The sequence below is a fragment of the Lathamus discolor genome, chromosome W (assembly GCF_037157495.1).
Source record: "Lathamus discolor isolate bLatDis1 chromosome W, bLatDis1.hap1, whole genome shotgun sequence".
NCBI lineage: Eukaryota > Metazoa > Chordata > Aves > Psittaciformes > Psittacidae > Lathamus > Lathamus discolor.
In genome coordinates, this window is record NC_088908.1 from 11,144,504 (window position 1) to 11,156,714 (window position 12,211).

A 12,211-nucleotide genomic window follows, 5' to 3' on the forward strand; every position below is an offset into this window, starting at 1 on the left:
AAAGCTCACTGTGTGCTGAAGATGCCCAGCAGGAGTTTCCCTGCTGGCCCTTCGGCTGTGGGATTAGAGTCCAAGCGCTTGTCCTCTCCTGTCACAACTCCTCTCGAAATGAGAGAGCGCACCAGAAACGATGGTTTCAAATGCACTTTTAGGAGATAAAGTGAGGAGTGACAGCAATGTTTGGGTCACAGTTTAAAGCTCACTGTTTGCTAATCATGATCAGCAGGAGCTTTTTTGCAAGGCTCTTCTACTGTTTTAGCCCAGTCTAAACATTCCTGCTAAACTCTCTCTGTTGCTGCTCAGCAGAGAGCAGGCACAGAGATGGCGGATTCAGCTGGTCTTTCAGGCAAAAAGGGAGGAGTGACAGCAATGTGTGTTGCAGAGTTGCAAAGCTCGCTGTGAGCTGAAGATGATCAGTGGGATCTTTCTGGACTGTCTCTTCTGCTGTTTCAGCAGAGTCCAAGCGTAAGTGCTATATTCTGCTACTGCTCACAAGGAGCAAGCACAGGAGATATAGTATTCAATTGGACTTTCAGGTAGGATAGTGAGAGGTGACAGCTATATGTGTTTCAGAGCTGCAAAGCTCACTGTGTGCTTAAGATGCCCAGCAGGAGTTTCCCTGCACGCCCTTCGGCTGTGGGATTAGAGTCCAAGCACTCGTCCTCCCCTGTCAGAACTCCTCTCGAAACGAGAGAGCGCACCAGAAACGATGGAGTCAAATGCACTTTCAGGAGATAAAGTGAATGACAGCAATGTTTGTGTCGCAGTTTAATGCTCACTGTGCGCTAAACATGAAATCAGGAGCTTTTTTGCAAGGCTCTTCTGCTGTTTTAGCCCAGTCTAAACATTCCTGCTATACTCTCTCTGTTGCTGCTCAGCAGAGAGCGGACACAGAGATGGTGGAATCAGTTGGTCTTTCTGGTAGGAAAGGGAGGAGTGACAGCAATGTGTGTTGCAGAGTTGCAAAGCTCGCTGTGCGCTGAAGATGATCAGTGGGAACTTTCAGGACTGTCTCTTCTGCTGTTTCAGCAGAGTGCAAACGTATGGGCTATATTCTGCTACTGCTCATAAGGACCAAAGCACAGGAGAAGTAGGATTCAATTGGACTTTCAGGTAGGAAAGTGAGAGGTGACAGTAATATGTGTTTCAGAGTTGCAAAGCTCACTGTGTGCTGAAGATGCCCATGAGGAGTTTCCCTGTTGGCCCTTCGGCTGTGGGATTAGAATCCAAGCGCTCGTCCTCCCCTGTCACATCTGCTCTTGAAACGAGAGAGGGCAACAAAAACGTTGGACTCAAATAAACTTTTAGGAGATAAAGTGAGGTGTGACTGCAATGTTTGTGTCACAGCTTCAAAGCTCACTGTGTGCTAAACATAATCAGCAAGAGCTTTTTTGCAAGGCTCTTCTGCTGTTTTAGCCCAGTCTAAACATTCCTGCTATACTCTCTCTGTTGCTGCTCATCAGAGAGCGGGCACAGAGAATGTGGATTCAGTTGGTCTTTCAGGCAGGAAAGGGAGGAGTGACAGCAATGTGTGTTGCAGAGTTGCAAAGCTCGCTGTGCGCTGAAGATGATCAATGGGAACGTTCTGGACTGTCTCTTCTGCTGTTTCAGCAGAGTGCAAAAGTATGGGCTATATTCTGCTACTGCTCATAAGGAGCAAAGCACAGGAGAAGTAGGATTCAATTGGACTTTCAGGTAGGAAAGTGAGAGGTGACAGCAATGTGTGTTTCAGAGTTGCAAAGCTCGCTGTGCGCTGAAGATGATCAATGGGAACGTTCTGGACTGTCTCTTCTGCTGTTTCAGCAGAGTCCAAACGTAAGTGCTGTATTCTGCTTCTGCTCCAAAGAGCAAGCACAGGAGATGTAGGATTCAATTGGACTTTCAGGTAGGAAAGTGAGAGGTGACAGCAATGTGTGTTTCAGAGTTGCAAAGCTCACTGTGTGCTGAAGATGCCCAGCAGGAGTTTCCCTGCTGGCCCGCCAGCTGTGGGATTAGAGTCCATGCGCTCGTCCTCCCCTGTCACAACTCCTCTCGAAACGAGAGAGCGCACCAAAAACGATGGTTTCAAATGCACTTTAAGGAGATAAAGTGAGGAGAGACAGCAATGGTTGTGTCACAGATTGAAAGCTCACTGTGTGCTTATCATGATCAGCAGGAGCTTTTTTGCATGGCTCTTCTGCTGTTTTAGCCCAGACTAAACATTCCTGCTATACTCTCCCCGTTGCTGCTCAGCAGAGAGCGGACACAGAGATGGTGGATTCAGTTGGTCTTTCAGGCAGGAAAGGTAGGAGTGAAAGCAATGTGTGTTGCAGAGTTGCAAAGCTCGCTGTGCGCAGAAGATCAGTGGGAACTTACTGGTCTGTCTCTTCTGCTGTTTCAGCAGAGTCCAAACGTAAGTGCTATTTTCTGCTACTGCTCACAAAGAGCAAGCACAGGAGATGAAGGATTCAATTGGACTTTCAGGTAGGAAAGTGAGAGGTGACAGCAATATGTGTTTCAGAGTTGCAAAGCTCACTGTGTGCTGAAGATGCCCATGAGGAGTTTCCCTGTTGGCCCTTCGGCTGTGGGATTAGAATCCAAGCGCTCGTCCTCCCCTGTCACATCTGCTCTTGAAACGAGAGAGGGCACCAAAAACTTTGGACTCAAATGCACTTTTAGGAGATAAAGTGAGGAGTGACAGCAGTGTTTGTGTCACAGCTTCAAAGCTCACTGTGTGCTAAACATAATCAGCAAGAGCTTTTTTGCAAGGCTCTTCTGCTGTTTTAGCCCAGTCTAAACATTCCTGCTATACTCTCTCTGTTGCTGCTCATCAGAGAGCGGGCACAGAGAATGTGGATTCAGTTCGTCTTTCAGGCAGGAAAGGGAGGAGTGACAGCAATGTTTGCTGCAGAGTTGCAAAGCTCGCTGAGCGCTGAAGATGATCAGTGGGAACTTTCTAAACAGTCGATTCTGCTGTTTCAGCAGAGTCCAAACGTAAGTGCTATATTCTGCTACTGCTCACAAAGCAAGAACAGGAGATGTAGGATTCAATTGGACTTTCAGGTAGGAAAGTGAGAGGTGACAGCAATGTGTGTTTCAGAGTTGCAAAGCTCACTGTGTGCTGAAGATGCCCAGCAGGATTTTCCCTGCTGGCCCGCCAGCTGTGGGATTAGAGTCCATGCGCTCGTCCTCCCCTGTCACAACTCCTCTCGAAACGAGAGAGCGCACCAGAAACGATGGTTTCAAATGCACTTTTAGGAGATAAAGTGAGGAGTGACAGCAATGTTTGTGTCACAGCCTCAAAGCTCACTGTGTGCTAAACATGATCAGCAGGAGCTTTTTTGCAAGGCTCTTCTGCTGTTTTAGCCCAGTCTAAACATTCCTGCAATACTCTCCCTGTTGCTGCTCAATAGAGTGCGGGCTCAGAGATGGTGGAATCAGTTGGTCTTTCAGGCAGGAAAGGGAGGAGTGACAGCAATGTGTGTTGCAGAGTTGCAAAGCTCGCTGTGCGCTGAACATGATCAGTGGGAACTTTCAGGACTGACTCTTCTGCTGTTTCAGCAGAGTGCAAATGTATGGGCTATATTCTGCTACTGCTCACTAAGAGCAAGCACAGGTGATGTAGGATTCAATTGGACTTTCAGGCAGGAAAGTGAGAGGTGACAGCAATGTGTGTTTCAGAGTTGCAAAGCTCACTGTGTGCTGAAGATGCCCATCAGGAGTTTCCCTGATGGCCCTTCGGCTGTGGGATTAGAGTCCAAGCGCTCGTCCTCCCCTGTCACATCTGCTCTTGAAACGAGAGAGGGCACCAAAAACGTTGGACTCAAATGCACTTCTAGGAGATAAAGTGAGGAGTTACAGCAATGTTTGTGTCACAGCCTCAAAGCTCACTGTGTGCTAAACATGATCAGCAGGAGCTTTTTTGCAAGGCTCTTCTGCTGTTTTAGCCCAGTCTAAACATTCCTGCTATACTCTCCGTGTTGCTGCTCAGCAGAGAGCAGGCACTGAGATGGTGGAATCTTTTGGTCTTTCAGGCAGGAAAAGGAGGAGTGACAGCAATATGTGTTGCAGAGTTGCAAAGCTCTCTGTGTTCTGAAGATGATCAGTGGGAACGTTCAGGACTGTCTCTTCTGCTGTTTCAGCAGAGTGCAAACGTATGGGCTATATTCTGCTTCTGCTCACAAGGAGCAAAGCACAGGAGAAGAAGGATTCAATTGGACTTTCAGGTAGGAAAGTGAGAGGTGACAGCTATATGTGTTCAGGGTTGCAAAGATCACTGTGTGCTGAAGATGCCCAGCAGGAGTTTCCCTGCACGCCCTTCGGCTGTGGGATTAGATTCCTAGCGCTGCTCCTCCCCTGTCACAACTCCTCTCCAAACGAGAGAGCGCACCAGAAACTTTGGATTCAAATGCACTTTTAGGAGATAAAGTGAGGAGTGACAGCAATGTTTGTGTCACAGTTTAAAGCTCACTGTGTGCTAAACATGATCAGGAGGAGCTTTTTTGCAAGGCTCTTCTGCTGTTTTAGCCCAGTCTAAACATTCCTGCTCTACTCTCTCTGTTGCTGCTCAGCAGAGAGTGGGCACAGAGATGTTGGAATCAATTGGTCTTCCAGGCAGGAAAAGGAGTTACAGCAATGTGTGTTGCAGAACACGATCTCTTGGCCTCTGCTCCCACAGCCGAAGAGCCCGGAGTGAAAGCTCCGGCAGGGCATCTTCAGCACGCAGTCAGCTTTGCAACTGTGACACATATATTGCTCTCGCTCCGCACTTTCCTACCTCAAAGTCCAATTGAATCCAAAATCTCTGTGCCCTTTCTCTGCTGGGCAGAAGCAGAGAGAGTAGAGCAGGAACCTTTAGCCAATGCTAAAAGAGCAGAAGAGACAGTCCAGAAAGTTCCCACTGATCATCTTCAACGCACAGCGAGCTTTGCAACTCTGCAACACACATTGCTGTCACTCCTCCCTTTTTGCCTGAAAGACCAGCTGAATCCACCATCTCTGTGCCCGCTCTCTGCTGAGCAGCCACAGAGAGAGTAGAGCAGGAATTTTTAGACCTGCCTAAAACAGCAGAAGAGCCTTGAAAAAAATCTCCTGCTTGATCATGTTTTGCACACAGTGAGCTTTAAACTGTGACACAAACATTGCTGTCACTCCTCACTTTATCTCCTAAAAGTGCATTTCAAGCCAACGTTTCTGGTGCGCTCTCTCGCTTCGAGAGCAGTTGTGACAGGGGAGGACGAGCGCTTGGATTCTAATTTCACAGCCGAAGGGCCAGCATGGAAACTACTGCTGGGCATCTTCAGCACACATTGAGATTCACAACTCTGAAACACATATTGCTGTCACCTCTCACTTTCCTACCTGAAAGTCCAATTGAATAATACATCTCCTGTGCTTGCTCTTTGTGAGCAGTAGCAGAATATAGCACTTACGTTTGGACTCTGCTGAAACAGCAGAAGAGACAGTCCAGAAAGTTCCCACTGATCATCTTCAGCACACAGTGAGCTTTGCAACTCTGCAACACACATTGCTGTCTCTTCTTTTCCTGCCTGAAAGACCAATTGATTCCAACACCTCTGTGCCCGCTCTCTGCTGAGCAGCAACAGAGAGAGTAGAGCAGGAATGTTTAGCCTGGGCTAAAACAGCAGAAGAGCCTTGCAAAAAATCTCCTGCTTGATCATGTTTTGCACACAGTGAGCTTTAAACTGTGACACAAACATTGCTGTCACTCCTCACTTTATCTCCTAAAAGTGCATTTGAATCCAAAGTTTCTGGTGCGCTCTCTCGTTTCGAGAGGAGTTGTGACAGGGGAGGAGCAGCGCTTGGACTCTAATCCCACAGACGAAGGGCCAGCAGGGAAACTCCTGCAGGGCATCTTCAGCACACAGTGAGCTTTACAATTCTGCAACACACATTGCTGTCACTCCTCCTTTTCTTGCCTGAAAGTCCAATTGATTCCAACATAACTGTGCCCACTCTCTGCTGAGCAGCAACAGAGAGAGTAGAGCAGGAATGTTTAGACTGGGCTAAAACAGCAGAAGAGCCTTGCAAAAAAGCTCCTCCTGATCATGTTTAGCACACAGTGAGCTTTAAACTGTGACACAAACATTGCTGTCACTCTTCACTCTTTCTCCTAAAAGACCATTTCAATCCAAGAACTCCGTTGCCAGCACTCTGCTGAGGAGCAGAGTGAGCAGGAATGTCTGCAATCTGTAAGGCAGTGGAAGAGACAGGCCTGAAGGCTGCTCTTGTGCTTCTTCAACACACTGAGCTTTACAACTGTGACACACACACTGTTGTCACTCCTCATTGTAGCTCCTAAAAGTGCATTTGAATCCAGCGTTTCTGGTCTCCACTCTCGTTTCAAGAGCAGCAGAGGAAGGTGAGCACGAGCGCTTGGAATCCGCTCCCAGTTCCGAAGGGCAGGGAGGGAAAGTCCTTGCAGATCATCTTCAGCGCACAGTGAGCTTTGCAACTCTGAAACACACATTGCTGTCACTCCTCACTTCATCTCCTAATAATCCGTTTGAATCCATGGTCTCTCCCGCCCTCTCTCGTTTGAACAGCAGCAGTGACAGGTGAACACGATCTCTTGGCCTCTGCTCCCACAGCCGAAGAGCCCGGAGTGAAAGCTCCGGCAGGGCATCTTCAGCACGCAGTCAGCTTTGCAACTGTGACACATATATTGCTCTCGCTCCGCACTTTCCTACCTCAAAGTCCAATTGAATCCAAAATCTCTGTGCCCTTTCTCTGCTGGGCAGAAGCAGAGTAGAGCAGGAACCTTTAGCCAATGCTAAAAGAGCAGAAGAGACAGTCCAGAAAGTTCCCACTGATCATCTTCAGCACACAGTGAGCTTTGCAACTCTGCAACACACATTGCTGTCTCTTCTTTTCCTGCCTGAAAGACCAATTGATTCCAACACCTCTGTGCCCGCTCTCTGCTGAGCAGCAACAGAGAGAGTAGAGCAGGAATGTTTAGCCTGGGCTAAAACAGCAGAAGAGCCTTGCAAAAAATCTCCTGCTTGATCATGTTTTGCACACAGTGAGCTTTAAACTGTGACACAAACATTGCTGTCACTCCTCACTTTATCTCCTAAAAGTGCATTTGAATCCAAAGTTTCTGGTGCGCTCTCTCGTTTCGAGAGGAGTTGTGACAGGGGAGGAGCAGCGCTTGGACTCTAATCCCACAGACGAAGGGCCAGCAGGGAAACTCCTGCAGGGCATCTTCAGCGCACAGTGAGCTTTACAATTCTGAAACACACATTGCTGTCACTCCTCCTTTTCTTGCCTGAAAGACCAATTGATTCCAACATCTCTGTGCCCACTCTCTGCTGAGCAGCAACAGAGAGAGTAGAGCAGGAATGTTTAGACTGGGCTAAAACAGCAGAAGAGCCTTGCAAAAAAGCTCCTCCTGATCATGTTTAGCACACAGTGAGCTTTAAACTGTGACACAAACATTGCTGTCACTCTTCACTCTTTCTCCTAAAAGACCATTTCAATCCAAGAACTCCGTTGCCAGCACTCTGCTGAGCAGCAGAGTGAGCAGGAATGTCTGCAATCTGTAAGGCAGTGGAAGAGACAGGCCTGAAGGCTGCTCTTGTGCTTCTTCAACACACTGAGCTTTACAACTTTGACACACACTCTGTTGTCACTCCTCATTGTAGCTCCTAAAAGTGCATTTGAATCCAGCGTTTCTGGTCTCCACTCTCGTTTCAAGAGCAGCAGAGGAAGGTGAGCACGAGCGCTTGGAATCCGCTCCCAGTTCCGAAGGGCAGGGAGGGAAAGTCCTTGCAGATCATCTTCAGCGCACAGTGAGCTTTGCAACTCTGAAACACACATTGCTGTCACTCCTCACTTCATCTCCTAATAATCCGTTTGAATCCATGGTCTCTCCCGCCCTCTCTCGTTTGAACAGCAGCAGTGACAGGTGAACACGATCTCTTGGCCTCTGCTCCCACAGCCGAAGAGCCCGGAGTGAAAGCTCCGGCAGGGCATCTTCAGCACGCAGTCAGCTTTGCAACTGTGACACATATATTGCTCTCGCTCCGCACTTTCCTACCTCAAAGTCCAATTGAATCCAAAATCTCTGTGCCCTTTCTCTGCTGGGCAGAAGCAGAGAGAGTAGAGCAGGAACCTTTAGCCAATGCTAAAAGAGCAGAAGAGACAGTCCAGAAAGTTCCCACTGATCATCTTCAGCGCACAGCGAGCTTTGCAACTCTGCAACACACATTGCTGTCACTCCTCCCTTTTTGCCTGAAAGACCAGCTGAATCCACCATCTCTGTGCCCGCTCTCTGCTGAGCAGCAACAGAGAGAGTAGAGCAGGAATTTTTAGACCTGCCTAAAACAGCAGAAGAGCCTTGAAAAAAATCTCCTGCTTGATCATGTTTTGCACACAGTGAGCTTTAAACTGTGACACAAACATTGCTGTCACTCCTCACTTTATCTCCTAAAAGTGCATTTGAATCCAAAGTTTCTGGTGCGCTCTCTCGTTTCGAGAGGAGTTGTGACAGGGGAGGAGCAGCGCTTGGACTCTAATCCCACAGACGAAGGGCCAGCAGGGAAACTCCTGCAGGGCATCTTCAGCACACAGTGAGCTTTACAATTCTGCAACACACATTGCTGTCACTCCTCCTTTTCTTGCCTGAAAGACCAATTGATTCCAACATCTCTGTGCCCACTCTCTGCTGAGCAGCAACAGAGAGAGTAGAGCAGGAATGTTTAGACTGGGCTAAAACAGCAGAAGAGCCTTGCAAAAAAGCTCCTCCTGATCATGTTTAGCACACAGTGAGCTTTAAACTGTGACACAAACATTGCTGTCACTCTTCACTCTTTCTCCTAAAAGACCATTTCAATCCCAGAACTCCGTTGCCAGCACTCTGCTGAGCAGCAGAGTGAGCAGGGATGTCTGCAATCTGTAAGGCAGTGGAAGAGACAGGCCTGAAGGCTGCTCTTGTGCTTCTTCAACACACTGAGCTTTACAACTTTGACACACACACTGTTGTCACTCCTCATTGTAGCTCCTAAAAGTGCATTTGAATCCAGCGTTTCTGGTCTCCACTCTCGTTTCCAGTGCAGCAGAGGCAGGTGAGCACGAGTGCTTGGAATCCGCTCCCAGTTCCGAAGGGCAGGGAGGGAAAGTCCTTGCAGATCATCTTCAGCGCACAGTGAGCTTTGCAACTCTGAAACACACATTGCTGTCACTCCTCACTTTATCTCCTAAAAGTGCATTTCAAGCCAACGTTTCTGGTGCGCTCTCTCGCTTCGAGAGCAGTTGTGACAGGGGAGGATGAGCGCTTGGATTCTAATTTCACAGCCGAAGGGCCAGCATGGAAACTACTGCTGGGCATCTTCAGCACACATTGAGATTCACAACTCTGAAACACATATTGCTGTCACCTCTCACTTTCCTACCTGAAAGTCCAATTGAATAATACATCTCCTGTGCTTGCTCTTTGTGAGCAGTAGCAGAATATAGCACTTACGTTTGGACTCTGCTGAAACAGCAGAAGAGACAGTCCAGAAAGTTCCCACTGATCATCTTCAGCACACAGTGAGCTTTGCAACTCTGCAACACACATTGCTGTCTCTTCTTTTCCTGCCTGAAAGACCAATTGATTCCAACACCTCTGTGCCCGCTCTCTGCTGAGCAGCAACAGAGAGAGTAGAGCAGGAATTTTTAGACCTGCCTAAAACAGCAGAAGAGCCTTGAAAAAAATCTCCTGCTTGATCATGTTTTGCACACAGTGAGCTTTAAACTGTGACACAAACATTGCTGTCACTCCTCACTTTATCTCCTAAAAGTGCATTTGAATCCAAAGTTTCTGGTGCGCTCTCTCGTTTCGAGAGGAGTTGTGACAGGGGAGGAGCAGCGCTTGGACTCTAATCCCACAGACGAAGGGCCAGCAGGGAAACTCCTGCAGGGCATCTTCAGCACACAGTGAGCTTTGCAATTCTGCAACACACATTGCTGTAACTCCTTTTCCTGCCTGGAAGACCAATTGATTACAACATCTCTGTGCCCACTCTCTGCTGAGCAGCAACAGAGAGAGTAGAGCAGGAATGTTTAGACTGGGCTAAAACAGCAGAAGAGCCTTGCAAAAAAGCTCCTCCTGATCATGTTTAGCACACAGTGAGCTTTAAACTGTGACACAAACATTGCTGTCACTCTTCACTCTTTCTCCTAAAAGACCATTTCAATCCAAGAACTCCGTTGCCAGCACTCTGCTGAGGAGCAGAGTGAGCAGGAATGTCTGCAATCTGTAAGGCAGTGGAAGAGACAGGCCTGAAGGCTGCTCTTGTGCTTCTTCAACACACTGAGCTTTACAACTGTGACACACACACTGTTGTCACTCCTCATTGTAGCTCCTAAAAGTGCATTTGAATCCAGCGTTTCTGGTCTCCACTCTCGTTTCAAGAGCAGCAGAGGAAGGTGAGCACGAGCGCTTGGAATCCGCTCCCAGTTCCGAAGGGCAGGGAGGGAAAGTCCTTGCAGATCATCTTCAGCGCACAGTGAGCTTTGCAACTCTGAAACACACATTGCTGTCACTCCTCACTTTATCTCCTAAAAGTGCATTTCAAGCCAACGTTTCTGGTGCGCTCTCTCGCTTCGAGAGCAGTTGTGAGAGGGGAGGACGAGCGCTTGGATTCTAATTTCACAGCCGAAGGGCCAGCATGGAAACTACTGCTGGGCATCTTCAGCACACATTGAGATTCACAACTCTGAAACACATATTGCTGTCACCTCTCACTTTCCTACCTGAAAGTCCAATTGAATAATACATCTCCTGTGCTTGCTCTTTGTGAGCAGTAGCAGAATATAGCACTTACGTTTGGACTCTGCTGAAACAGCAGAAGAGACAGTCCAGAAAGTTCCCACTGATCATCTTCAGCACACAGTGAGCTTTGCAACTCTGCAACACACATTGCTGTCTCTTCTTTTCCTGCCTGAAAGACCAATTGATTCCAACACCTCTGTGCCCGCTCTCTGCTGAGCAGCAACAGAGAGAGTAGAGCAGGAATGTTTAGCCTGGGCTAAAACAGCAGAAGAGCCTTGCAAAAAATCTCCTGCTTGATCATGTTTTGCACACAGTGAGCTTTAAACTGTGACACAAACATTGCTGTCACTCCTCACTTTATCTCCTAAAAGTGCATTTGAATCCAAAGTTTCTGGTGCGCTCTCACGTTTCGAGAGGAGTTGTGACAGGGGAGGAGCAGCGCTTGGACTCTAATCCCACAGACGAAGGGCCAGCAGGGAAACTCCTGCAGGGCATCTTCAGCACACAGTGAGCTTTGCAATTCTGCAACACACATTGCTGTAACTCCTTTTCCTGCCTGGAAGACCAATTGATTCCAACATCTCTGTGCCCACTCTCTGCTGAGCAGCAACAGAGAGAAGGAATGTTTAGACTGGGCTAAAACAGCAGAAGAGCCTTGCAAAAAAGCTCCTCCTGATCATGTTTAGCACACAGTGAGCTTTAAACTGTGACACAAACATTGCTGTCACTCTTCACTCTTTCTCCTAAAAGACCATTTCAATCCAAGAACTCCGTTGCCAGCACTCTGCTGAGCAGCAGAGTGAGCAGGAATGTCTGCAATCTGTAAGGCAGTGGAAGAGACAGGCCTGAAGGCTGCTCTTGTGCTTCTTCAACACACTGAGCTTTACAACTGTGACACACACACTGTTGTCACTCCTCATTGTAGCTCCTAAAAGTGCATTTGAATCCAGCGTTTCTGGTCTCCACTCTCGTTTCAAGAGCAGCAGAGGAAGGTGAGCACGAGCGCTTGGAATCCGCTCCCAGTTCCGAAGGGCAGGGAGGGAAAGTCCTTGCAGATCATCTTCAGCGCACAGTGAGCTTTGCAACTCTGAAACACACATTGCTGTCACTCCTCACTTCATCTCCTAATAATCCGTTTGAATCCATGGTCTCTCCCGCCCTCTCTCGTTTGAACAGCAGCAGTGACAGGTGAACACGATCTCTTGGCCTCTGCTCCCACAGCCGAAGAGCCCGGAGTGAAAGCTCCGGCAGGGCATCTTCAGCACGCAGTCAGCTTTGCAACTGTGACACATATATTGCTCTCGCTCCGCACTTTCCTACCTCAAAGTCCAATTGAATCCAAAATCTCTCTGCCCTTTCTCTGCTGGGCAGAAGCAGAGAGAGTAGAGCAGGAACCTTTAGCCAATGCTAAAAGAGCAGAAGAGACAGTCCAGAAAGTTCCCACTGATCATCTTC